We start from the raw sequence: 27,644 nt of genomic DNA on the forward strand, positions 1-27,644 counted from the left end.
CCGCTGTTCGCTTTGAAGAGGATGATCATGGCTACGATTCTGTCCTGTGCTCCTGTCTTCCATCGGTTAAGTCATTCCAAATGTAGGAATCGTCTCCCTGGTATAAGTACAAACAACACTCCAAACCAAGCCTGCTCCGGTAGAGTCGGTCGGTTCGACTCGCAATCCAAAGGTTGTCACTTAGAATCATGGGGAGGAAGGCTCCTTGGAGTAAAAAGAGGTTTGAGTGCTCTCCCTAGGCTTTATTGTTGTAAACAATTAAATCGGCTATTTATGCTTGATATTAGCAACCAATTATCAATTTAAAGAATTTTATTCCAACAATGATATAAAAAGTTGGTAAGTTTTTCCGAATTAGAAATTCGTTAAAATTCTTGCAGATACAATTAATGAACATAAATTCGGTCAGCAAAAAAAACAAATTTTGACCAGAATCCACACGCATTTATCTCGTAATGCGTGTCGCTTAGTTACTATTTTCCAGAAGTTTAGGTATAGAATTTAAATACTTCTGTCCCGCCCTTCAAAGACCCTTCCTCCCGTTTGCTCCCCACCTTAAAATGAACCCCCGACCGAGCTCAGGGTCGGAAAAAAGTTTTATTTGTTTAATTTGGCCCGTCTCTAATGAAAATTTTTCATTTTTTTGTTGTGCTCAGCCATTATTAATGAGAGCAGAATTTCTAAATAGCTTTTCCCCATAAATCACCCAAATTACTCCAAAGTTAGGAGCAACACTTTTTTGCTTTGTTTTATTTTGTTGAGCTTGCTCCTCGGTGATACTTTTCCGTAACAAGCATCCCTCATTTGGCTCGTTATAAATGTATGTGCGTGCGTACGTAAGTATGTGTGTACGTATGTGTGACCACATTTGAATAGAGTGCTCGAGGGGTTCACAAACGAGATCTTGCTCCACATCGGCAAAAGTCCTTCATGTGTGGATGCTGGAGGGCGTTCGAGTGTCGAAAAATGAAGGAAAGAGAAACAAATTCAGCGAAAAAATGACAAATTAGGGTTGCAAACTTTTGGTTGTCTTTTCAACCCCCGAATCCAGACACTGTGTTCTGCTCTTCTCAAGCAGCAGCCTGTCTACGCACAGAAGAAAAAAAATCATGCACGTGCAGTCAAAACACAGATCTTATCAAAAGAATGGAATTGATAGGGTTTGTATTTCTTTATGGTTGTTTCAGTGGAATATATTTTCTTTCTTGCTTTTTGCACACCTTGTGCTCGATCCATTCAATCTTTTCTTTGCCGTTCTGCACTCTGTTATGGAAAAATAGAATGGTTCTGCATAGACGAAGTGATGCTCCACCAATATGTATGAATGTAAAATTGAGTTGTTATAAGGTTTTTTGTTTTTTGGAGCAAACGATAAGATCTTTAAGTAAGGAAAGAAAGACATTCGAAGATTGCAAACTTTTTGGGGACGACCAGGGCTGCGGAGTCGAGTCATATTTCAAACGACTCCGACTCTAACCTCGGCCTTCCAACTCTAGCCGACTCCAAGTCTACATTTTTTTTAAATGTTTCAAAATTTAGCTAACTATTTGTTTGAAAACATTGGTAAATAGGATTATTTAAATAATGATCGAAATCCGGACACTTTGTAGCATATCATTTTTGTTATAGCAGGCAAAAAATCATATAATGAGTTGGAAATTTAGAAATATCATCAGGATGTAGTGTAAACAGTTAGTTTTAAGAGAATGTATGGAAAATCTGTATTTTCTAACAATTTTTCATCAGAATTTGATAATTAAAATGAAATGTTGTACTTCCAATCCCGGACAATGAGAAAAGCTGAATCGAAATCCGGACACTTTTGCTTCGAATTCCGGATACTCGATTTTGCTTATGAATCGCACAAATTTAGACCGAAATGTTAGGGAATGGGGAATGTTTCGCATTTCTGGTAAGCTCATGATTTAATTTTATTTAATTGTTTTGGCATTAACAACGGCGTTCAAACATACTTTCAATGTAAGTTGATGTTAGAATTAATCAAATAACACAATTTTGACATTTACAATGCGAACTTACATCCAAATAATTTATAAAACAAGATGAGGTGTCCGGTTTCGAAGCGTCCGGGAATTCGAATCATGACGTTACTCTCTAAGTGTCATGCTTTTCTCAAAGAAAATATGTTCGAATCACAAAATGGAAAAAAAAAATGTTTTTAGGGTACATGGTATACGTTGTTGAAACAAAAATCATAAATATCTCCTGTTTTGAAGACATTTTCAGAAGAACAAATTTGTAAGTTAAAAAAAGTAAAGCAATCCACTTTAACGACTCTTTTGTGGGCTCTGTTGCAAGTTTCTGCTCATTTCTTGGCATCCGAAGATTATGTGTGGTGTCACCCAAAACCTCTTTTACGCAAATGGACCGACGTTTTACTTCCCCCATCCGATAGAAGGCCAGGAGGATAAGGCGGGAATCGAAACCGCGCCCCATAGCATCTTAGGGATCGACAGCCGAAGCCACTAACCACCGCGCCACGAGGCCCTCGGCAAACGTTAGTTTGAATTAATTTACTTCACCTCAAATTTACATTTCATTTATTCAAAACTAATAAATTTAAATATTTAATTATTATTTTTTCGAATGACTCATTAAAAAAAACCTAACCTCAATGATCGATTTATCATATAAATTCAATTTGCTACACCCAAAACTGGGCAGCGCTTGTCCGAGAGAATAATGGCCTCGAGTCGAGAGAATAGTGGTACCGCTCACGGACACAGAGAACACAGCTCAAGATTGGCGAGAGAATTATTCTATCGAGGTTCATTTGCAAAAAAAGTTCATCCGTCAAAACAAAAAACAAAAAGTGTCGATTACGGGAATCGAACCAGAGACCTTTGACACGCTAATTCAGTGACTTAACTGCCTCGGCCACCACAGCTTGGTGAACAAGGAGTGGTCAGATGTCAATGTATGGCACTTGTTGGCGATTTATTGTTTCAATTAACGAATGAACTCATTTGTTATGGTGGTGTGCGTTGGTAGCACTATTCTCTCGATTTTGGCGCTGAGCCCTCAATAAATTTTGTGGGAACGATTCTCTCGACTCGGAATTTTGGGTGTAACTTAGAAGCACAATGACTAGCAATCCCGAGCATGGGTAAATAACAAGGGAAATGCGTAATAATACCTTTCTCTGGTATCAATAACAAATTTTGGTATTCCTGGACCCTTTAAAATTTGTCTTATGGATTATGCAAGAGCAAAATGTGCTATCATACCAATTTAAGGTATTGTTTTGATATTGCAAAATTGCAGAATTTGTCAATGGTCAAACACCACATTTTGGTATTCTTTTGGTATTACAGTGTTTTATCAAATTCCTCTGAAACTTTGAGAAAATTTTGACCAATTTTGATAAAATAATTAATTTTGCGCTAAAATGATGTCTCAAAGTGAATGCTTTCATTGAAAACCGGAAATTTCAAACTTGATTTTAAACATTTCTGATATACCCTCTAAAGAAATGACTTGAAATTGTGAAATATTTTTTTTAATTTTTTAAAAACGTTGAAATTTCTCTAAGTTGGGATAACCAAATACTTCGAAAAACGAGTTAATTGACAGATTATTGAATTTTGGTGAATTTCAATCCAGCTTCATTTTAAAAATCAAAATCAAAATCAAATTATTCGCTCTACAGCATTGCCTTGGCGTTCTCGATTTCGAGATTCCTACTCGAAACTAGGTGTCCGAAGGTTTGATTGTTGAGGCAATTGCAAACCTCTTTTTACACCTTAGCTTCCATCCACCCCGGGATTCGAACTGACGACCTTTTGGATTGTTAGTCCAACTGCCTACCAGCGACTCCACCGAGGCAGGACCCAGGGAGACGACTCCTACACCTGGACTGAGCTAACGAACTAACCTTTTGGTTAGTCCGGGGCCAACATTTACTTCCCGTCCGACGGAAGGCGTGATAAGACAAATCTCGTCTCGAAAAATGCCACCGGGACCGTCTGGGATCGAACCCAGGCCGACTGGGTGAGAGGCAATCACGCTTACCCCTACACCACAGTTCCCGGCTTCATTTTAATAACACTTATTTTTCAATCTTGTTATTTTTTAGAATCTTCAAGAACTTGAAGCACAGGCCGTTCATCAATGACAAATGCATTCGATGTTGTGAAGAATATCACTAAGAACAACATGGAATCATCAGGTGAGTAGATTTGGCTGTTGCATATGGATCATTTCCGTTTTTTCATTAACTGCAACTGTTGCTCTAAAAATGGTATGAAAATACCAAATTTTGGTATTTCTTGTGCAAATACCAGCGACCAAAATGTGCTCTTGGTTGCCCAGTAAAATACCATGAAATCATACCAAAATCTTGTATGTGGAAGACCACAGGAATACCAAAATCTGATTTTCCAAGGGCGCGGGAATACCTAAAAATAAAACCATGGCAATACCAAGTTTTGGTATTCAAGCAATGTTCAAAAATCCAGAAGACCTCAACTTGGTATTGAAATGGTTTTATTTTGAGGTATTATTTTACCCTTGGAATAACATGGTTTGGTATTGTTGTGCCCTTCTACATACAAGACTTTGGTATGATTTCATGGTATTTTACCATCTATTACTGGGCAACCAAGGGCACATTTTGGTCCCTGTTATTTGCCCAAGTAATACCAAAATTTGATATTCCCGTGTTATTTACCCCTGCTCGGGATGTCACCTTGGGGTTTTAAGTAATAATTTTAACCAAACTATTTTTTAAAGCTCCATTGATTTTATTGAGACCTACATGAACATCACGCCATGGCAATTTCTTCGTGGAAAAGTAGCTTAGGGGTCCTTTTTAAATACCCGTGACCTAGAAAATAATTTACAAAGGGATTTTGAATTTAAAAAAAAAATATTTATCTCAAAGGAGGCGCGCGATGCTTCTTCAATTTTCACCTAAAACGAATCTTTGTGAATGATCGTGCGCCTCCATGACAATATATGAAAAAAACTTGAATTGAAAAAAGACAAAATCCTATGAATATTTATATATTATTTTTATTAGATCAATTTCGGTGTTGAAATCTTGAGATTTGTTTAACGATAATTTGCACAGATATCAAAAAAGTTTGCCTAAGGATCAACGCTTTCAGATTTTAGTAGAGAAATAGTAAACATATATATAATCGACATATTTAATTTTTGTTTTGAATCAGTTGCAATATGTGTTGAGATTTTTTTTAAGTTTCAAGTATTTTAAACTTGACATTTTTTTTTGTACTTAGTTATATATAAGGCTACCAACTGTACGGATTTTTTCCTTACCGTACGGATTTTCGACCTTATCCGCGGATTTTTAACAGGCCGGAATTTTTGTACGGAAATTTTCGCATAATACGGATTTGTACGGAATTTTAACAACTTTTTAAAAATTTCATTGCTTTTTTGATTGGGCCAAAGCTTTCTCTAATTAGATATTTTTATTTAACTATCAGTTTGATTTTAAAGGTATAACTTGCATAATTTTCCGGGTTTTCCTCTGTTCAAACTTGATTGTCAATTTTTTTTTTTTTTTTTTTTTAATTTATATTTATTTTGATTTTCTCTTTCATGTACATTCATTCAGTTAAAATATTATTGAGTGTCCAATCACAATCGATGACTTTTCACCTCAATTTTAAATACTAGCAACTTTCATTTATTCATGAAATATTGTAGCTTTCGCTATTCAGTGATTTCAAATGTAGGAGGTCCTACATGTACAAAAGGGAAAAGGGATACCTTAAAACTAACTTATAAACTATATAAAGAGCGGATCAATGCAGCTGAAGACTGCAATGATTTTTGTCGAAATGCATCAATTATCTTATTGGACATAACATCCAAAGTGTCAACTTCGGCTAATTGATGAAGTTCACTGGTGCTGAACCAGGGAGGAAGTTTCAGAATCATTTTCAGAATTTTGTTCTGAATCCTCTGAAGTTTTTTCTTCCTGGTTAAGCAACAGCTTGTCCAGATCGGCACAGCATAAAGCATGGCAGGTCTGAAAATTTGTTTATAAATTAACAGTTTATTCTTGAGACAAAGTCTAGAATTCCTGTTTATAAGTGGATACAAACATTTAATATATTTGTTACATTTAACCTGGATACTTTCAATGTGATCCTTGTAAGTAAGGTTTTTGTCAAAAGCAAGTCCAAGATATTTCACTTGATCCTCCCACTTTAAATTTACCTCATTCATCTTTATAATGTGATGACTTTTGGTTTAAGAAAATCAGCCCTTGGTTTGTGAGGGAAAATAATAAGTTGAGTTTTGCAGCATTTGGAGTAATTTTCCATTCTTTCAAATAAGAATTGAAAATATCCAAGCTTTTTGTAATCTTCTTGTGATGACACGAAGGCTTCTACCTTTGGCGGAGATGCTTGTATCATCAGCAAAAAGTGATTTCTGACATCCTGGGGGCAAATCAGGCAAGTCAGAAGTAAAAATATTGTATAAAATTGGACCCAAAATGCTTCCTTGAGGGACGCCGGCACGTACAGGTAGTTGATCAGATTTGCTGTTCTGATAACATACCTGCAGAGTACGATCCGTCAAATAATTTTGAATAATTTTCACGATATAAATCGGAAAATTAAACCTTCTTAATTTCGCAATCAAACCTTTATGCCAAACACTGTCAAATGCTTTTTCTATGTCTAGAAGAGCAGCGCCAGTAGAATAGCCCTCAGATTTGTTGCTTCGAATCAAATTTGAAACTCTCAACAACTGATGAGTAGTTGAATGCCCAAGGCGAAATCCAAACTGCTCATCAGCGAATATTGAATTTTCATTAATGTGCGTCATCATTCTATTAAGAATTATTCTTTCGAATAATTTACTAATAGATGAAAGCAAACTAATGGGCCGATAGCTTGAGGCTTCAGCAGGATTTTTATCCGGTTTCAAAATCGGAACTACTTTGGCATTTTTCCAACTACTGGGAAAATATGCCAAATCAAAACATTTGTTGCAAATTTTGACCAAGCTACTCAAAGTTGCTTCAGGTAATTTTTTAATTAAAATGTAAAAAATGCCATCCTCACCAGGGGCTTTCATATTTTTAAATTTTTTGATAATAGATTTTATTTCATTCAGATCCGTATTAAAAACTTCATCTGATGAAAACTCTTGTTCAACAATATTCTGAAATTCTATTGAAATTTGATCTTCAATAGGACTCAAAACATTTAAGTTGAAATTATGAGCACTCTCAAACTGCTGAGCAAGTTTTTGAGCTTTCTCCCCATTAGTTAATAGAATATTATCACCATCTTTTAAAGAAGGGATTGGTTTTGAGGTTTCTTAAGAACCTTTGAAAGTTTCCAAAAGGTTTGGAATAAGGTTTAATTTGTTCGACATCTCTTGCGAACTTTTCATTTCGCAGGAGAGTGAATCTGTGGTCAATAACCTTTTGCAAATCTTTTGAATTCGCTTCAGTGCAGGATCACGAGAACGTTGATACTGTCTTCGGCGAACATTTTCAGACGAATCAGAAGCTGAAGATCGTCATCAATAATGGGAGAATCAAATTTGACTTGGACTTTAGGAATAGCAATATTCCTAGCATCCAAAATTGCATTAGTTAAAGATTCCAAGGCTGAATCAATATCAGCTTTGGTTTCTAAAACAAAATCATGATTTAAATTATTCTCAATATGATGCTGATACCTGTCCCAATTAGCTTTGTGGTAATTAAACACAGAACTATTGGGTCTGGTAACTGCTTCATGAGAAAGTGAAAAAGTTACTGGAAGGTGATCAGAATCAAAATCAGCATGAGTCACTAAAGGACCACAATACTGACTTTGATTTGTCAAAACCAAATCAATTGTTGATGGATTTCTAACAGAAGAAAAGCAAGTTGGCCCATTCGGGTATAAAACCGAATAAAGACCAGAAGTGCAATCTCTGAATAGAATTTTACCATTGGAATTTACTTTTGAATTATTCCAAGATTGGTGTTTGGCATTAAAATCACCGATGATCAAAAATCGAGATCTATGCCGAGTAAGTTTATTCAAATCCCCTTTGAAATAATTTTTATTTTCCCCAGTGCATTGGAATGGTAAATATGCAGCTGCAATCATAATTTTCCCAAAAGAAGTTTCAAGTTCAATGCCCAAACTTTCAATAACTTTTAACTTAAAGTCACGTAACGTACTATAAGTCATACTACGGTGGATAACTATTGCAACTCCACCGCCATTTCTATTCATTCTGTTATTGGTTATAACTTTATAATCTGGATCACTTTTCAAATAAGTGCCAGTTTTTAAAAATGTTTCGGTTATAACAGCAACATGCACGTTATGAACTCGTAAAAAGTTGAAAAATTCATTTTCTTTCGCTTTTAAAGAGCGAGCATTAAAATTCATAATATTGATGGAATTACTTAGATCCATGATTAAACTTCAGGGTAAGAACAACATCATTCGCAAATTTTAATCCAATCTGGATAGCTTCCATCATGGATGTAGCATTACTCATTGTTTGAATCAAACCAAACAGTGAGTTTTGCAAAAAGTCATTTTTCAAACGTAACATCGCCGAGATCAGAAGATCCCAAAGCGTTGCCAGCAGAAAAATTTTCAAATGAAATTTGAGGTACCTGCCCAATTTGAAAATTGGTAGAGGATTTAAAATTCGTGGATGAACCCGAACCCGAAACGACGTTGGCATAAGAAATGCCATTGCTGTTACCTAACTTTTCCACGGTAGGGGTATTGTTCGAGTGAGACAGCACGAACGTTTGATTTAAAGATGCAGGTACAACCTGACTTTGAGAAAATTTCGGTTTGGATTTCGGCTGATGCTTAGCACGAGAATCCAAAACCTTTTTCTGATGGGGCAATCCCAGAAATTTGATTTGTGATTTCCACCACAATTTGCACATTTAAATTGGGTGACTTCTTTCACGGGACAATTGTCCTTGTCGTGAGAAGAATCCCCGCAAACCATGCATTTTGGAACCATGGCGCAATGATCAGTACCGTGACCGAATGCCTGGCAACGCCGGCATTGGGTCAGATTCTGGCCATTACCGCCATGTTTCTTAAAATGCTCCCACTTTACCCTTACATGGAACAAAAACTGAACTTTGTCCAAAAGTTTCAAATTGTTGATTTCATTTCTGTTGAAATGAATCAGATAAAATTGTGAAGTCAAACCAAAGCGAGAAATATTCCCGTTTGATTTTTTCTTCATTGGTATTACTTGGGATGGGGCAAAGCCAAGCAACACCTTAAGTTCGTTTTTGATCTCATCCACCGACAAGTCGTTGGAGAGACCTTTCAGGACCGCCTTGAATGGACGAGCATTCTTGGTCTCATACGTGTAGAAATTGTGTTTGTGGTTTTCAAATAACCAACAAAAGTTTGGTGATCTTGTAAAGATTCCGTCAACAAGCGACATTCTCCTCTTCGACCAAGCTGGAACGAAACCTTCAAATTGCAAGTTTCCTTGCAATTCTTCAATTGCGTTCGAAAGCTGGCCAAATCGGAGACGGAAGTCACTACAATTGGCGGAGCCTTTACTCGTTTCTCGACGGCAGAAGGCTCAGTACGAGGAGAAGGATCCTTGTCAACAGTTTCGGATAAAACACCGAAACTGTTTGTCAATGGAATTGGAGGATTGACCTCACTTTCAGAATCAGAATCAGACCTCAGAAGAGGCTGTTTTCTTTTTCTGTTTCCGTTAGCCGGTTTAGCGTTCAAACGCTTCACCGACGTAACGACCAAATCTTCAGAAGATTTGCGTTTACCTTTGTTTTGACGCATTTTGCAAGCAAAGTTCTCTTTAAAAAGATGGCTTCGTTTGTAAAATACAACAAAATTTCAGGTGGGGTTAGTCTTGAAAAGACTGTTTAGAATTTTGGAAAGTAACTCAGGTAGTCTTTAAAAAGACTGTGAATTTTGTTTGAAATAACTCTGAGCTTAGGTAGTAAAAAATACCGCAGCTCTAGTGTCCGTTCACCACGAAGGTTCGCAAGACACTGACTTGATTGTCAATGATTGTTCTTTTTACATTCCTTACAAAACATATTTATTAAAAGATCAAATGTTGGCTTGTGAAAACCTTGTGTTGTGCTTGTATTTATAGGACCTTTCCAATAAAAACTCTATAAATGTTTTCGTAAAACCACTAACCACGATATTATTCGTAAAAGCAAACTTGACATTTCGTAAACTTTTAAACGTTTAACAAAAATATGTTTAATTTCCAAATTCCAAACTTATCTAAATAATTCCTTGACAGTTTTTGATATACCATGGTGTCATATCGGTAAAGTACGGATTTTGGCTCAGCAAGAGTTGGTAACCTTAGTTATATACAAAATGCACATGTTGAGTTCAATACATCATAGTGAAATAACATAATAATAGCTTTCCAATCACAGTAAAAATGCTTCAAAAACATGATGACACCTGATAATTCTCTTAAACAAAAAAAATTAAAAAAAATGACACCGCAGTGCATGCGACTTACTTACTTTTACTGCTCGTACAACCTCCGGGTCATGAGCTGTCTCCAGATGCGTTGCCATCTAACTCGGTCCTGGGCTGCTTCTCTCCAATTCCGCTGCGGAACTCCCACACTTTCCAGATCTTCCTCCACTTGGTTCAACCACCTTGCTCGTTGCGCCCCCCTCCGCCGCGTTCCAACCGGCTCCGAATTGAACACCAACTTCACCGGATTGATAGTCTGGTTCGGTTGGCGCGTATCCAGCGCGTCCGGCATTCTCGCGACGTGTCCGGCCCACCTGATCCGGCCAGCCTTGGCGACCTTCCGAATACTTGGCTTGCCGTAGAGTTGCGCCAGCTCGTGGTTCATCCTTCTCCTCCATACAGTGTTCTCACGCACGCCGCCAAAGATCGTCCTAAGCACTCGCCGTTCGAAAACTTCAAGCGCTTGCAAGTCCTCCTCGAGCATCGTCCACGTCTCGTGCCCGTAGAGAACGACCGGTCTTATCAGCGTTTCGTACATGGTGCACTTTGTACGCCGGGAAAGATGACCAGACCGTAGGGTCTTGTGGAGTCCGTAGTAGGCACGACTACCGGTGATGATGCGCCTCCGAATTTCTCTGCTGCAGTTGTTGTCCGACGTTACCAATGATCCGAGGTACACAAACTCCTCCACGACCTCGAACTCGTCGCCGTCGATCGTCACGCTCGGTCCTATGCGAGCCCTAAGGGACTCGGTTCCTCCTGCCAGCAGATACTTCGTCTTCGCAACATTCACCTTCAATCCAACCTTATCCGCTTCCCGCTTCAATTCGGTGTACCGCTTAGCCACCTCCTCGAACGTCCTGCCGACAATGTCCATGTCGTCGGCATAGCAGATGAACTGGCTGGACCGGTTGATAATCGTGCCCCGCATGTTGAAGCCCGCTCGCCTCATGACACCTTCAAGCCCAATGTTGAAACAGAGGCCGGAGATACCGTCGCCTTGTCGCAGTCCCTTGCGCGATTCGATCGGGTCGGACATCGCTCCCGAAATCTTCACGCTGCACCGTGCACCATCCATCGTTGATTTCACCAGTCTGATCAGCTTCCCGGGAAAGCCGTTCTCGTACATGATCTTCCATAGCTCATCGCGATCGACCGAGTCGTACGCGGCTTTGAAATCGATGAATAGGTGGTGCGTCGGGATCTGGTACTCGCGACACTTTTGGAGGATTTGGCGTAGCAAAAAGATTTGGTCCGTCGTCGATTTCCCTCCACAAAACCGGCTTGGTACGGCCCAACGAAATCCTTTGCTCGCTCCGACAGACGACAGAAGATGATCTGCGACAGCACTTTGTAGGCCGCGTTGAGAATAGTGATGGCTCGATAGTTCTCACATTCCAACTTGTCCCCCTTCTTGTAGATCGGGCATATTACTCCCTCTTTCCACTCCTCCGGTAGCTGTTCTGTGTCCCAGACCTTGACTATCAGCCGGTGTAGACAGGCCGCCAGCTTGTCCGGGCCCATCTTGATGAGTTCAGCACCGATACCATCCTTACCCGCTGCTTTGTTGTTCTTCAGCTTCTCTATGGCATCCTTAACTTCCCTCATCGTGGGTGCTGGCTCGTCCCCGCCGTCCACCATACCGCTGACGTCGTTTCCCCCGTCGCCCTGGTACTCCGCCTCTGGGCCGTTCAGGTGCTCGTCGAAGTGCTGCTTCCACCTTTCGATCACCTCGCGCTCGTCCGTCAAGATGCCTCCGTCCTTATCCCGGCACATTTCGGCCCGCGGCATGAAGCCTTTCCGGGATTGACTAAGTTTCTTGTAGAACTTACGCGTTTCGTTGGAGCGATACAGCTGTTCCATGTCCTGGCACTCCAACTCTTCCAGGCGGCGCTTCTTGTCCCGAAAGAGATGGGTTTGCTGTCTTCGCAACTGTTTGTACGACTCCTTGTTCCCACGGGTGTTGTGCAGCAGCCACTTGTCCCGCGCTGCTTTCTTCTCGTCCCAAATCGCCTGACATTCCTCGTCGAACCAGCCGTTCCGTCGAACTCGGTCCACGTACCCGATGGCGCTCGATGCCGCTGCGTTGATGGCTGCTTCCATATGGCTCCAGCAGGCCTCCAGAGGGGCTTCGGCAAGCTCACCCTCGTCAGGCAACGCAGCTTCGAGTTCCCGCGCGTACTGGGTAGCGACCTCAGGATCCTTGAGCCGCTCCAGATTATACCGCTGCGGGCGACGGTACCGGATCTTGTTGACATCAGACAGGCGTTGGCGCAGCTTTGCCACCACCAGGTAGTGGTCCGAGTCGATGTCCGCGCCACGGTAGGTTCTGACGTCGATTATGTCCGAGAAGTGCCGACCATCGATGAGAACATGGTCGATTTGCGTCTCCGTGTCGTTTGGTGATCTCCAGGTGTACTTGTATAGGGAGGTGTGCTGGAAGAAGGTACTACGTATGGCCATGTTTCGGGAGGTAGCGAAATCGATGAGTCGTAGGCCGTTCTCGTTCGTCTGCTGGTGGGCGCTGAACCTCCCAATAACCGGTCTAAACTCCTCCTCCTGGCCGACTTGAGCGTTTAAGTCGCCGATGACAATCTTGACGTCGTGTTTTGGACACTTCCTATACTCGCGGTCAAGAAGCTCGTAGAAAGCGTCCTTGTCATCGGCGTCGCTTCCCATGTGCGGGCTGTGCACGTTGATGATGCTCAGGTTGAAGAATCGGCCCTTGATTCTCAACCGGCACATTCTGTCGTTGACTGGCCACCAACCAATCACGCGCTTCGACATTTCGCCCAACACTATAAAAGCTGTCCCCAGCTCGTGTGTATTGCCGCCGCTCCAATACATAGTGTAGTCACCGTACACCCGGTGGTCCTTCCCCGTCCAGCACACCTCCTGCAGCGCCACGACTTCGAGACCGCGGACCCGCAATTCGTTGGAAAGAATGCGGTCGCTCCCATCGAAGTTGAGAGACCTGCAGTTCCACGTCCCGAGTTTCCAATCCCTGGATCCCCGAAAATCGGGTCGGCGATTGGATCTGCTCGCATCTGGAGCTCTCTGCACTACTGTTTTACGGCGGGTGCGTGTAGCCATCACCAACCCCTGTCTCGCCGGAGGACCGTCGTACCAGGACTGTTTAAAGTCCCACCCTGGCACTGGGACTGTTAGTCAGCCGCCCCTAACCTGGGAACAGACGCTGTTCCGAGCCGCCCCTAACCTGGGGAACAGACGCTCGGGGGGTCCTAACTCTATCTGCTGTAAGCCGCCCTAACCTGGAGAACAGACGCTTACCTCGACGATGGAGCAGGACACCGGTTTCCTTGAGCCGCCCCTAACCTGGGGAACAGACGCTCGAAGGGGGTTCACTCGCCTCTATAGGAGCCGCCCTAACCTGGGAACAGCCGCTCACGGGTAGAAGGCGTCGAAACCCCTATTGTTTTGGGCCGCCCCTAACCTGGGGTACAGCCGCCCAAAAACGGATGGCGGAGGGGGTGCACGTACGATCTGGTTGATTTAATTCACTCCACTTTAGCACAAAAAATTTCTTTTAAATTTTTAAAACTTTTGTTGATTTTTTTCTGCCGCACACTTTTTTCACTCCGACCCACTGTGCGTGTCGAAATTTCTTCCACACTTCCAAGCAGCACTACACCCAGCTCGTTCACGACGACGACGATACCAGCACACAACACAATCGCGGTGCGAAAGAACGAAGGCGACGACGACGACGGTATTGTACTTGCCACGCGGGAAGCACTTTATTGTTCTTGTTGTGGCTCGATCTGATCCGCAAATCGGCACAAAAACTCGCGAGAATTATGACGGATTCGCGATCGTCGAGCACTGCTTTTAATGTCCACCGGTTCACTGCAGGTTCCGGAGAGTCTCAACGGATTTTCACGCCGCGATGTACCGGCTGACAACGATTTTCGCGATAAAATCGACGGACCGGCCGGAGCGCGACACTACACCAGCTCGCACACTGGAACACTCATGCGACTTACAAAACCATTAAAAATATAAATAAGAAGTTTTGTGAACTAATCTGCATTATTTAAAAAATAGAATCGACGTAACACATCATAATTTGGCCCTATTCAACCTTGCGGTTTCGTCAACGGATCCACAGGTGAGTATCGTTCAGACAGGCTAACTGGAATGGAATCATACTGACCTACAACGATCGGTATGATTCCATACCATTCCACACGTAATTAATTTGATCTTTTCATTTTGTGGAAAAATGAAAATCCTATTGAAGTCACCCCAGCTATCACTGTCACCCCAGTATACGGTATGGAAGATTTTTATTTGGAGCAAGATATTCTTTATTCAAAAGAAAATTAAGAAAACAAATGCGGAACATTTTTTTGTATATATAATATATATTATATATTCTTGACTGTTTTTATTTTGGAAATCTTTCGGACAATCGAGTCTTGGAGTGAACTAAATTTCTGTTGGACTTTGTTATTTTAAAAGGGAATTACGCGATTTCTTTTAATTTTAAATATTATTATCTTAGTTATTCGTGTTATTCAATATTAATTGAAATACAAGCTAGTTAAGACACGTGACAATCTTTTATGATACAGTGGACATTATCAGATTACATTTTCTTTGTCTGAGACTCCACCTTGTTTTCGTCGATCTTTCAGGTTAAGTAAAAAATAAAATACCATGCCAAACCCAAAGCCCACTGTGAATTCAGGTTTACCTGCGTCAGACCATTTCACCGATCATAAATCACGAGCATTCATCTCTATTTAGCACCCATCAAGCGCTCGCCGGCTTTTCCCATCAGGCCATGGTGATATCTTTCTCACCACCAAAGAAAACCGTCATCCGACTGAGAAGAAGTCAGAATCCAACATTTTGTTGTGATAAAACGTGACCTGCTTCGAGAGCTGGCTAAATGAAGGTCAAACGGCTTAAATTACCGCCTTCTGAATTCGGAACCTAATACCCGGTGCTTTCGCGTTGTTCCGTCCGTGGGTCGGGTGGAAAGGATTCCGTCAGCTATTTTGATATCTTTTCAGCAAGGTCTTTAAAAGATTTCTTTCCCTATCAAATGGGCGGGATTTGATAACGACCGAAATCCCCGGACGAAATTTAAACCGTCCATTTTTGGGATCATAAAACCAATATGAAATAGAGAAACGAACACACGGACAAATTCACATATGCTCCAGCACGTGTGAGTGTTTGTGTGTGGGTGGGTATAGATTTTGATGGGAGGGTTATTGGATGGACTGATGCGTGCCACAAATAAATACGATTTAGTCCCTCCCCGATATCGGCAGTTTATCCCTTTTTTGCTCTCCCCGGAGGTTGGACCTTCGGCACGGAAGGAACCTTTCCCGAGAAGAGCCCTAACAAGAGCAGCAACAAACCAGAAAGCGCAGTGTTAGTACCGATCGTTAAGGCCGCCACGAGACGAGAGAGATTACTCCATTTGGGCACCATTAGTATCAGGTCGGCTTTTGGATAATGTTGCTTTTTTAGCTTTTATTTGCTGCCTTTACTGCTCTCTTCTTTGACGCCCCGCCAATACGGATGGAATGTGTGTGTTTGTGTGAGTGTTACGTGCATCCCTAAGAGTGATTTCCACGTGGAATGACTTTCACATTCTCCGTCTAACTTCCACAGTCGCCGCTACCGAACTGTATGGATTTACACTTGATTGCATAAAAAAAAAATCTAAAATGAAACAACAGTACACCCAACCGGCGGTCGCATGATTGTGATGCATGGCGGTATGAAAGTATATCAGAATCTGCATGAAATCTGTCCTCATGCATTTTTTGCGATATAGGAGTATGAAATTTTTGCCCGTTACCGACAATTATCGACATTACCGACGGTTTTTTGGTTGTATTTCACAAAAAAAAACCTTTACAGAACGAGGATTGAACCCCCAACTTCTAGGTTGCTGCCACCGCGCCATGGACGCTTGATGAATTGTGAGGGACAGAGCGCGAACATATCGTTCTCTCTGGAATGTTGCTCGGGGACGGGCCAGCATTATATGTGTTGGTGAGAACTGCAGGTCGCTGAAATGTTTACACGCGGGCAAAAATGATCTACGGGCTTGCTGCAAAAAATGTTATAAAATGTGACATTTTCTGCATCAAATCCACTGTTACAGATTTTGAGATATATTTTTCCTTTGGGTGTAAGCAAATTGATTATTATTACTCTCGTCCTATAGCATCATAGCTCAGATGGCATGTCGACGACACTGTAGCATTATGAAGTTCAGTATCCAACAGAACTTTCAATCCACCCCTTTTAAACGCTACTGAGTGTAAATAATCTGATGCCAGCAGCAAGAGGAAGTAAAAACGAAAGAAAATTACATACATAAAATTTTACTACTCGACTCTCGCCAAAGTGGCAAACCTCGATTTGGCATGGGCCTGTTTTGGACATCATCGTCCGCCCAAAAGTGTTGTTGGTCTTTGCAGAAAATAATGCAAAAAGGGGGGGAGACGAAAAGTTTTGCAATAAAATAGCATATAATTAAGACAGATTGAGGCGATATCAATGCAAATGACCCCAGGCACAAGAAAAAACCGCGCGGTTCAGTAAAGTGTTGTGAGGTAATCGTAGCATTGGGATTTGTTTTGATCTGCATTTTTGCAGATGATTATGCTAATGTGGGGTGGGATCATGAGATGGTGCGAAGCACACACAGTAAACTTATGGTAATCTTTAATAACACTTGGCTGTCGATCAATTTCAAGAAAAGCGTAGGTCACCTACACGTTAAAAAAATCGACCAATCTGATTGAGGTGATTTCTGAAAGGCTTCCTATCGATAGTGAATTTGATAAAAAAAAAAATTGTAATTTATTGTAGGATTTATTAAATTTGGCCATTGGCTGGTAAAGAGAACTGGAGGGGAGAGCACTATGGACGGTTTCCGTACAAGAGATAGTTAACACTTTTTTGAAATTTTAACATAAGTAACAAAAGGTACATTTTGCATTGACGTTACAACGGTTTGACGATTCTTTTATCAGTTTTTTTTTTGCGGTAACTCGGAAATCTAACAGAAAACACCTTAATATTTTTAACAGATTCTGAAAGTAGGTAGGGTAGGGTAGTCATCAATGAAACACTTTTGGTTTTCAACTTTCAACGATTTTTCTAATTTTTTCATCAGCATGTTTTGATGAGCTTTTTTTGCATTTTATTTTTTTAGTGTGTTTTAACATTGACCAAAATATGAGATCGATCCGAAATCTACAGCCAGAGTTATTCAACTGTCTCATTGTAGACGCACTTGTCAGGAACAATGAGACAGCTGGGGAACAATGAGACACTCTACGAAAATCAATACTTTTCTAGTAAAACATCATGTTTTTGTATTGTTCCATTACAGGTGACTTGCCTTGAACATTTTAGAGCAATTTTGCCAGCATGAAACTATAACTAACAAAAGTTATGCTAAAAAGTATTTATATTTTGTAAGATCCATATATTTATATCAAATAACTTTGTATGTTTGGTTAAATGAAGTTAAAACTCTATAAATATGCCAAAAATCACTTTCAAATCATGTTTTGAAAGATTTACATGTATTTTGAAATGTTTAATGAAGAAAAATCAAAGTGTCTCATTGTAAAATGAGTGGGGAACAATGAAACGGCCCTGGATTCTGGGTTTATTCTAAATTTTGGTCAAACCTAATGAAAGGACATTGTAGCCCAACTCAATCCCTATGAAACGTCGAAAGAAATTCGAAGAAATATTAGTTTTGGTGTAAATGGCAGCCTACGAGAGAAAAAGTATGTTTTGTCCATAATTTACTTTTACACCCCAGAATCCAACATTTATGAAAAACTTTTCAAGCGTCCATAACCAAAGCCACTATTATAGCAGACGTGTATCCAGTAGAAACAACGACTCGTTAGAGCCATTTTATCATTGTTCCCCGTTTTCCATAATTATCAACTTTAGGTTAAGATTTTTCAGTTTTCATTTCTGTTCTGCGAGCGAATTTGTAGCGTGACGTTACAAAGGTGGAGAAATAAATTTTTCGCATATTTTAATGCAATGGCTGTGATTTTGTTCAGCTAAAGAACATAAATTAGGCTTTTATGATTTTTCAAAAGCTTTTTTTTTTTGAAAAAATAAAGTTTTGTGAGGTTTCCTTGCGTTGTTGCGTCACAGAATTCTGAATGCTGTATCTTTGCAATACATTGATAAATGTTGACCTACACAATTGCATTCGATTTATACATGATATATATTATTGTTTATTAAAAAAAATATGTATATGAGACAAAAATGTTCAATTCATGTTTAGGACGAATTCTAAAGTTTTTGAAATGATTATTAGGGTGGGTTGGGTACGGATTTTGAAAAGTTCTCAGATCAAGTTCTGGTGTGATTCCCCTTGTAGGGCATACCCATAGGGACTCTCACGCCAAATTTCAGCTCATTTGGTTGAAAACTGGCTTGTCTCAAGCGAGTTCAAGTTTACATGGGATTTACTATGGGAAATTTTGAATTTTCGTTCATTCGCTCCTACAGGCCTGGGGAAAACATGTAGAAACTTCTAGGACGGTCAGAAATGAGCGGAATCGTCTGGGGAACAACTTTCCCGAAGGAACCAGGTCGATTCGTTCAACCCCCATCGAGCTCAACAGCAATACATCCGGGGTTTTCGGAATCAACGGTTTTCCCCAGAAAAGCATCATATTTTCCTTAGCATGCTATGAATGCTTGATGAACAGCGTGACGCCACGTGTCAAACAGCTACCACGTGGACTAGCATCGCCTATAAAAAAATACTTTTTATTACTTTTTGAACCATAGAATTATCATTTATGGTGATCAGGAAACTGTTTAGCTGTATTCTGAACCTCCAAATAAGAAAAAAAAAAACTGTTATGGTGCAAATTTTACAATCACGTATGCCCTACAAGGGGAACCACACCAGAACTTGATCTGAGAACTTTTCAAAATCCGTACCCACCCTAATGATTATATACACATAAAAGTGTCTCACTGTTACCCATGGATTCAATATGAAGAGGCACAATGAGACAGCTTGGAATTCTGGGCATATCCCAATATACGGTCAAATCCGATGAAAGTACATTGTAGTACAACTCATGATTTAAGAAAGAAATCTGCTCTCACCCAGTCGGCCTGGGTTCGATCCCAGAAGGTCCCGGTGGCATTTTTCGAGATGAGATTTGTCTGATCACGCCTTCCGTCGGACGGAGAAGTAAATGAGGTTAGGTCGTTAGCTCAGTCCAGGTGTAGGAGTCGTCTCCCTGGGTCCTGTCTCGGTGGAGTCGCTGGTAGACAGTTGAACTAACAATCCAAAGGTCGTCGGTTCGAATCCCGGGGTGGATGGAAGCTCAGGTGTAAATAAAGAGGTTTGCAATTGCCTCATCAATCAAGCCTTCGGACACCAAGTTTTGAGTAGGAATCTCGCAATCGAGAACGCCAAGGCAATGCTGTAGAGCGAATATTGATTTTTCGGGTCAACTTTGAAGAGGGGGGGGGAATTTAAATAAAATTTGTATCAGCCTAATGTACACCCAAACGAAACCAGAGGTTCAGCAGGTTGATCTTAGATTTGAATATCTCAGGATTGAAATCAAATTTTGGGGATCTATGAAGGTCCAAATTTATGGCATTGAAGCTGCACAAAGGGGTGTTCTTAACTTAATTTTTCCCAAAAACAACATGCGACAAGATATTTAACGTTAACGATGATCTCCCACTCAATTATAGTTGAGTTTGGTTTGGGTGGACATTGTAAAATTCTCTCCAAATTTAAAAGGTACGATTCAAATTCCACTTAAATTCCATTTGCTCAGCACATCTCCGCAAAAAAAAATGTCCAAATTACACAAACCCGCTGATTGCGGAGTTAAACGGTTACAATTTACGACGGGTGCACCTCTAAAAGAGCCACAAAAGAAATAAAACATCGCACACCGGACAAATTTCTGCTGCTACGATTGTTTGCACCCCCAAAAAGTGGATGGCCAAATTGTTTGCCCAGGAACTTACCTTTTAGCGCGGAATGTTGTCCTCCGTCGACCAGGTAGTTTTCCTTTTTGGCTTCGGGTGAAGTCTCTCTCCGACGACGACCACGACGCAAGAAGGACCGTTCAATTTTATTTTATTGGTTCATTTTTGGATGCCGTCGTCGCGTTCCGTTGCGTGTTTTCCTTAAGTGATGCGTCCTTTTGCGACACCACCTTTTGCAGAGAGGTGCTTTCCTTTTTTGTCTCTATTTTCGGAGAATTTCCTAGCTCACGGCAATAACGCGAAAGTGAATTTTTGCTGTGACGACAAAGACGATGATGACGCGGTTGGAAGGGGGAAACATTTATTTACACGATTGGAGGAACAACGTCAATGGGTGTGGTCCGACGGTACGATCCGACGACGGTTAAGCAATTACGGTGCTGCTTTTTATTATTTTCTTACACGAGGCAAAAGCGGACTTTTTTTTTCGCTCTTTTTCCCCGGGGTTTTTCCTCCAGAAAGCACCGCCAACCGGAAGAGGTAAAAATGTTAAAATTTCCAACACTTTTATTTTTATTTCACAAAATTGGCAATCCTGGCCCGGGTCGGTTCCCGCCTGATTTGGAGGAACATTTCTCGACTACGGTGCAGCTGCGGCAGGGTTGCCAGATTCACAACGGACCAGCAGCAGTAATAGCCGGAAGTGGAGCTTTCCACATCGGGCGCCAGACATTAAATTACTAACGGTGGCAATTTGGCGCGAAGGGAACGGCGCGCAATGGTTTCATTTCACGGTACAAATACTTTCCTCACCCCCCCCTCCTATGCTCAGTCTGTCTCTCCTTTTGTGCCGTTTGAGGGTCCGTTCCTGACCCGGAACCGTGGCCACGGTTGACTATTTGCCTTTTTTCCCACGCGAACTTCCGTCCGTCTGTCCGTCCACCCGCGAACCGTTATTGTTTTATTGCATCCAATCTGGTTGATTTGATGACCTGTTGACAAATTTGATTTTTTTTTTCGAGCTTGTGAGCGGGTTTTTATGTTTTTAGATTATTTGCTGCGATTTTTTATGCAAGGACCGCGTTTTCTGGTTTTACAATTTGACGGAATGGTTGGCTCTACGGATGTGCTGTTGGCTTGACGCTATTTTTTGCTGATTTGATTTTTTTTTTGCTTGCCGGACTTTTTTTTTGTAATATTTACATTTGGATCGATTCGTATATATAACGTTGGCCGGTATTTATTAGTATAACTTGTTACGCGCTACTAGTGAATGTGATTTACACTATTGATTAACATGGAGCCCTCGACAATGTGGCTGAACGTTGGAAATCTGAAATAAACGAGAGTAGAAGAAAGCCGTTATTAAAGTATGATGGATGTAATTATGCTTGTAAGCTATGATCAAATCAAAATGATGTTTAAATTAGCAAATTATATTATTGATGACTGCTTGTTAATCACTAGCTTCAATTTGACTGTTTCAACCTGTGTATTGTTTTGTGAAATTTATTCAAATAGGAAGAATCAAACCATTAATTTAAAACAAAAATTTTTATGTTCATTTAAGTCGTGATTTAAATTCAACTAGCAATAAAAACGTAATACAGCCCATAATCGATTGTCCGAAGTTTCGATTATCAAAAGCTCGTGCAAACTTTGGACAATAGAATCTCTCACTTGTAACAATATTTGTTTTTTTTTCTTCTCTCAACTTCAAATTGAATACTACGACCACATTTTTGTCAACTTTGAGTAATTGTTTGCCTTTTCATTACCAATACATTTTAATATTTCCTCATCGCCATTTACGCGTCATCTTGGATTAACGAATCGTAATTGTCGTGCTATCTTGTCGCACGTGCATTTTTGGCCAAATTAAGTTAAGGACGTAATTTTATAAGCTCTCAATGTCTCACCTCTCATTTGTTTTCACTGAGGAAAATAAGTATTAATCTTGTCGTACTAAGTGCGACAACTGACCAAAGTGATTTCAGATCAGAACGCGTTTGACACACGTGCATGCCAGACTGCTGTAAACTTTAGTAATTATTACTCCGCCGACTAAATTCAACCTAATTTTGGGACAATGCACAGAATGATCAACAAAGGCTTGATACATAAAGTATGTCACGCTAAAATAAGCCAAAATTTACCCCCTCCCCCCTATGTTACACTTTATCACGCTGGCTCTGACCCCCCCCCCACCCTCGAAAAGTACGTCACGTTTTGATGGACCCCTCCCTTGTTTGTCTTGCAGTTTGTTTTTTTTTTTGCAGTTTTAGCATGATTTACAAAAGTAATATTTTAAAATTTACGAAAAGTATTATTTTAAAATTCAGAAATCTTTATATTTAAAAAAAAATCTGATGATTTCGGCATATTAAATCTATTATCAAAAACTTCTGTTTTTAAAATTTAAAAATTTTATCAAATATTAAACTTTTTCTAGCTATGTTTTAAGGCTGATTTTTCAGTATTCAAGAAATAGTCTAGCGTAACGTCACAGTCTTAGGCGGGTGTACCCCATTTGGCATAATGGACATTTGGCATAACGGGTTTTCAAGATGGACGTTTGGCATAATGGACGTTTGGCATAATTGGTCCAAGACATCAGGGACGTTTGGCATAATGGACATTTGGCATAATGGACGTTTGGCATAATTCGTTCAAAAACCATCAAGGACGTTTGGCATAATGGACGTTTGGCATAATGGACGTTTGGCATAATGGACATGATTATTACTAGCTTGTTTTTTTGTTAATTATTTGTCATTTTCACGAATGAAAATGTATATTTTTACCTTTTTATATTACTTTAAGAGATTAACATTTTTTCTATAAAAATTAGGTACCTCTATATTTTTCCCAATAGTAAATTCTTTCCATTTTGAATAATTCACAATAAATCTTTTCAATGAAATTTTGATATTTTTATTAAATAATTAACATATCTCTTGTAAGCTTAAGATTTTTCCCCTTTCAATATAATTAGGAGTAATTTTTTAAATGAAATTTTCCCTTCTTTTATATGAAATTCATGATGAGAAAAACCTCTTCAAATCTTCGACAATTGAGCTTTTATAATGCAATTTTCCCTTCTTTTGATCAAAATTTTACTTGAAGAAGGAAATTTCTAAATAAATTCACATTTTTCCCTTCTTTTCGAATATAATCTAAAGAAACCCTAGAACTGGGCAGCACTCATCCGACACGAGACTAGCGGAAAGATTCACTGACACAGAGAACACAGTTCTACATGACCGAGAGAATTATGCCCTCGAGTCCATTTTCAAGAAAAAGTTCATCCTTCAAAACAAAAAGTGTTCTCTACGGGAACTGAACCAGAGACTAATAATAGACTAACTCAATGACTAAACTGCCTTGGCCACAGCAGCTTGGTGACACAAGATTAGTCAGATTTCGATGTATGACTCTTGTTGCAGATTTACTGTTTCAATTAATTTATTAAATTAATTGTTTTACAGGTATGAGTTGGTACCATTATTCTATCGAGTTTAGCATTGAGCTCTCTATAAATTTTGATGGAATTATACTCTCGATCCTGTAATTTGGGTGAATGGATGTCGATGTTGCTTTTCTTTAAATATGTTGCAATTAAGTTTTTAATTCAATTTTCCCATCATTTTTATATTTAACTTGAAGAAGGAAACTCTCTTATAGATGTTGTCTTTAAACATTTATATAATTTCTGCACATTTTTCTCTGTTGGTTTAATTTTTGCAATAAAGTTGTTTATGGAATTTTCCCTTCTTTTATTTATTCAATACTAATCTTAAAGAAGGGACAACTGCCTAAAAAATGCTGATTAAATGTTATTTTTAAGAGAGGTAGGTGAAAAACATAAAAATATTGCGATAGTCAAACATTTAAAGAGTGTCAAAATGTGAATCTTTAAATTTACTTTTCCTTCCATAAGTTGAATTTTATATAAATAAATATAAATTTTATAAAAAATTCATAATCGAAGTTTATTGTCAAATATTCGAAAAGTATTGTTTTTAGAGATTTTCCCTTCTAAAAGTTGAATTTAAAATAAAAGAAGGGAAAATTTCAAAACTCATTTGTCAAATATTTAAAGAAAGAAAACATGTACATCCCTTATTAAGGATGAATATTAAAGAAGAAAAAATTGCATAAAAACAATGATTGCAAAATTTTGAAAAAAAAACAAACTGCACATTTTTTGAGAGATTTTACCTTATTTGAGCTTTAAAATAAAAGAAGAGCAAATTGCTTTAAAAAATTTAAATGCATTTCGTTAAATAAGAGCAAAATGTACATACATTCTTTAGGTTGAATTTGAAAAAGGAGGGGAAAGGGTAAACAGTATAAATTTTTTATTGCTAAATTTCAAAGACTGGCAAAACTTACATCACTTTGTTAGGTTGAATTTAAAATAAAAGAAAGAATAATTGAATACAAAAAAATAGCTGCAAAATATTTCAAATGAAGACAAATCTCAATATTATATATTTATGAAAAAAATGCATTTTATATTTATGAAAAATTGCATTTTAAAGATTTATTAAGAAAAAAAGGAAAAAAAGGTGCAGTGGTAATGCTACAGGCGTAACCATCATGACGAAGAACTTCGGACACAAAAGTAAATGATTTTTTTTATAGTTTTATTATTTGCGTTTCTTGGCCACAAAATCAATCACGAAACGGTTATTTCTTAAGATCTATTTATTTCTGCTCTTAGTTCTTATGGTATTTTGACGGTGGATAACGTCTAAAGTTTTGAAACGCTTCACAGCTAATCGTAATGTCAAGATTTTCGTGCCAGTTGATTTGAAATCATTTCATTGAACAATGTTTTAAAAATATTTTGAAATAATAAAAAGCCATTATCAGGACTCCAATTCATTACAAAGAGCCAGTCTGAACCATGTGTTAAAGATTTTTGCGTCACAACAAATTTGAATCACATTAAACGATTTATTCCCACACATTACAATACTTTTTTCTCGTATTGACGTTTCTACGGCGTTCTCTCTGCCTTCCTACGGCATTCGCCACCTAGATTTCTTCGTTCCACGAAATCCCAAAACAAAAATCTATTTCATTTGCGTACTTAAATCACTCTCGACAGTCTACGAGGGAGGGGCGACACAGCGGCAACAAAGATAGCTGAAGGCGGAGAAGCATCGCGGCGAAGGGGCAGACCGAACCTGGAAGGGTTCAACGTTGTCCGCGATGGGGAAATGTTTTGGCAAGGCTCTTGCCAGCCATCGGCGACAGCCAAGTAAATTTCAACAGCAAGCATTAAAAAGCCCTTTTTAGGGCTCAAATTGATTACGAAAGAGTTATTCTCAATCTCAATAATTTCGCAATTATCGATTTATTACCCCAGCGATATTGCCAAAAGTTCAAGATGGTATGTAAGAGACATAACCGAAAGACATAGGACCAAACATTTTGAATGAGTTTTTGGATTGCTAGTGAAATCTGGGATAAGATTATTGTATTTTGTTTCATAGATTTGTCGGCAAAATTGTCATAAATGTTCCCCCAAGGTGAACTTTCCATTAGGGCACTGGCAACTCCAGGTTGTGGCCACTTCTGTCGAAATGGCCATTTGCAGGTTCAATATCAAAACAATGAATTTTGATACCCATATTGCCAAAACTCGTATGGTTCTGTAAAAAGCCCTCCGGGCCCCGGGGAACCTTCTTTGAGGGCACCGGCCACTCCAGGTTTTAGCCACCACTGCCGAAATGACCATTATCATGTTCAGTATCAAAAACCATGAATTTTGACTCGTATGGTTCTGTAAATGTCCTCACAGACCCCGGGGGAACCTGCTTTGAGATCACCGGCCACCCCAGGTTGTGGCCACTACTGTCGAAATGGCCATTTTCATGTTCAGTATCAAAAACCATGAATTTTAATACCCATATTGCCACAACTCGTATGGTTCTGTAAATGTCCCCCCAGGCCCCGGGGGAACCTTCTTTGAGGGCACCGGCCACTCCAGGTTTTGGCCAACACTGTCGAAATGGCCATTATCATGTTCAGTATCAAAAACCATGAATTTTGATACCCATATTGCCACAACTCGTATGGTTCTGTAAATGTCCCCCCAGGCCCCGGGGGAACCTGCTTTGAGATCACCGGCCACTCCAGGTTTTGGCCACCACTGTCGAAATGGCCATTTTCATGTTCAGTATCAAAAACCATGAATTTTGATACCCATATTGCCACAACTCGTTTGTTTCTGTAAATGTCCCCCCAGGCCCCGGGGGAACCTGCTTTGAGATCACCGGCCACTCCAGGTTTTGGCCACCACTGTCGAAATGGCCATTTTCATGTTCAGTATCAAAAACCATAAATTTTGATACCCATATTGCCAAAACTCGTAGGGTTATGTAAAAGGCCCTTCGGGCTCCGGGGGAACCTTCTTTGAGGGCACCGGCCACTCCAGGTTTTGGCCAACACTGTCGAAATGGCCATTATCATGTTCAGTACCACTCCAGGTTTTGGCCACCACTGGCTTAAACGAAATCTTCGAACGAATTGGGGGGAGCTTCCTGACTGACCCGGCTGTGCATCCCGGGGCCGTGACCAATTACACGAGCTCGTAGTAGATTCGTTGTACTAACCCATACAACAGGGCTACAACAATTTTCACACAGTCTACTAGGTTAAGCGATTTTGCTCCACTGCCTAAAAGTTGCCTCCGCTGGCGGTTTTGCTCGTCCCCGGGTGTATCTGTAGTTGGTCGCAGTCTTTGATGGCCTTTTCAGGTGACGAATTTAGATACATCAATCGAACATCCGTGGAAGGGAAACTCGACGCATCGAACCCAATCAGCGTGTACCATGAAACGGGAGTGTGTGTGTATGTGTGTGTGAACGCGCATTTGGCAATTTTCTTGAATCTGCCATCCTACGGCATTTGGTGTGTCATTCTACGGCATTCGCACACAATTTGCCCTCTTCGGTGCTGCTCTCCGATTCTCTCTCTCTCTAGAAAATAAAGGTAATTTTTCAAAAGAAATCCTTCTCCGGAAGAGAGAATTTGCGTTGCTAGGGCTCTCTCTCTCCTGCTGCTGCTGCTTCACCCGTCTGCGGCTCAGATATGAGCCGACCCGACTTGTTCAGCATCTCGGTGGCAACTAAGTGGAGTGGAAAGGGTAGAACGCATTTTTATACT

At 40.0% G+C, this 27,644-nt stretch overlaps 1 protein-coding gene across 2 annotated transcripts in view; it reads right to left on the reverse strand.

Moving 5' to 3' along the window:
• LOC6033799 (zwei Ig domain protein zig-8) overlaps positions 1–27,644 on the reverse strand; it is a 319,398-nt gene that overhangs the window by 227,664 nt on the left and 64,090 nt on the right. For both annotated transcript variants that reach the window (XM_038256815.1, XM_038256814.1), the window contains exon 2: positions 20,505–21,798. The gene's annotated coding sequence lies outside the window, so the exon portion shown is untranslated. The remainder of the gene's footprint in view (positions 1–20,504; positions 21,799–27,644) is intronic.

Source organism: Culex quinquefasciatus, chromosome 2, assembly GCF_015732765.1.
Source record: "Culex quinquefasciatus strain JHB chromosome 2, VPISU_Cqui_1.0_pri_paternal, whole genome shotgun sequence".
NCBI classification, from domain to species: Eukaryota; Metazoa; Arthropoda; class Insecta; order Diptera; family Culicidae; genus Culex; species Culex quinquefasciatus.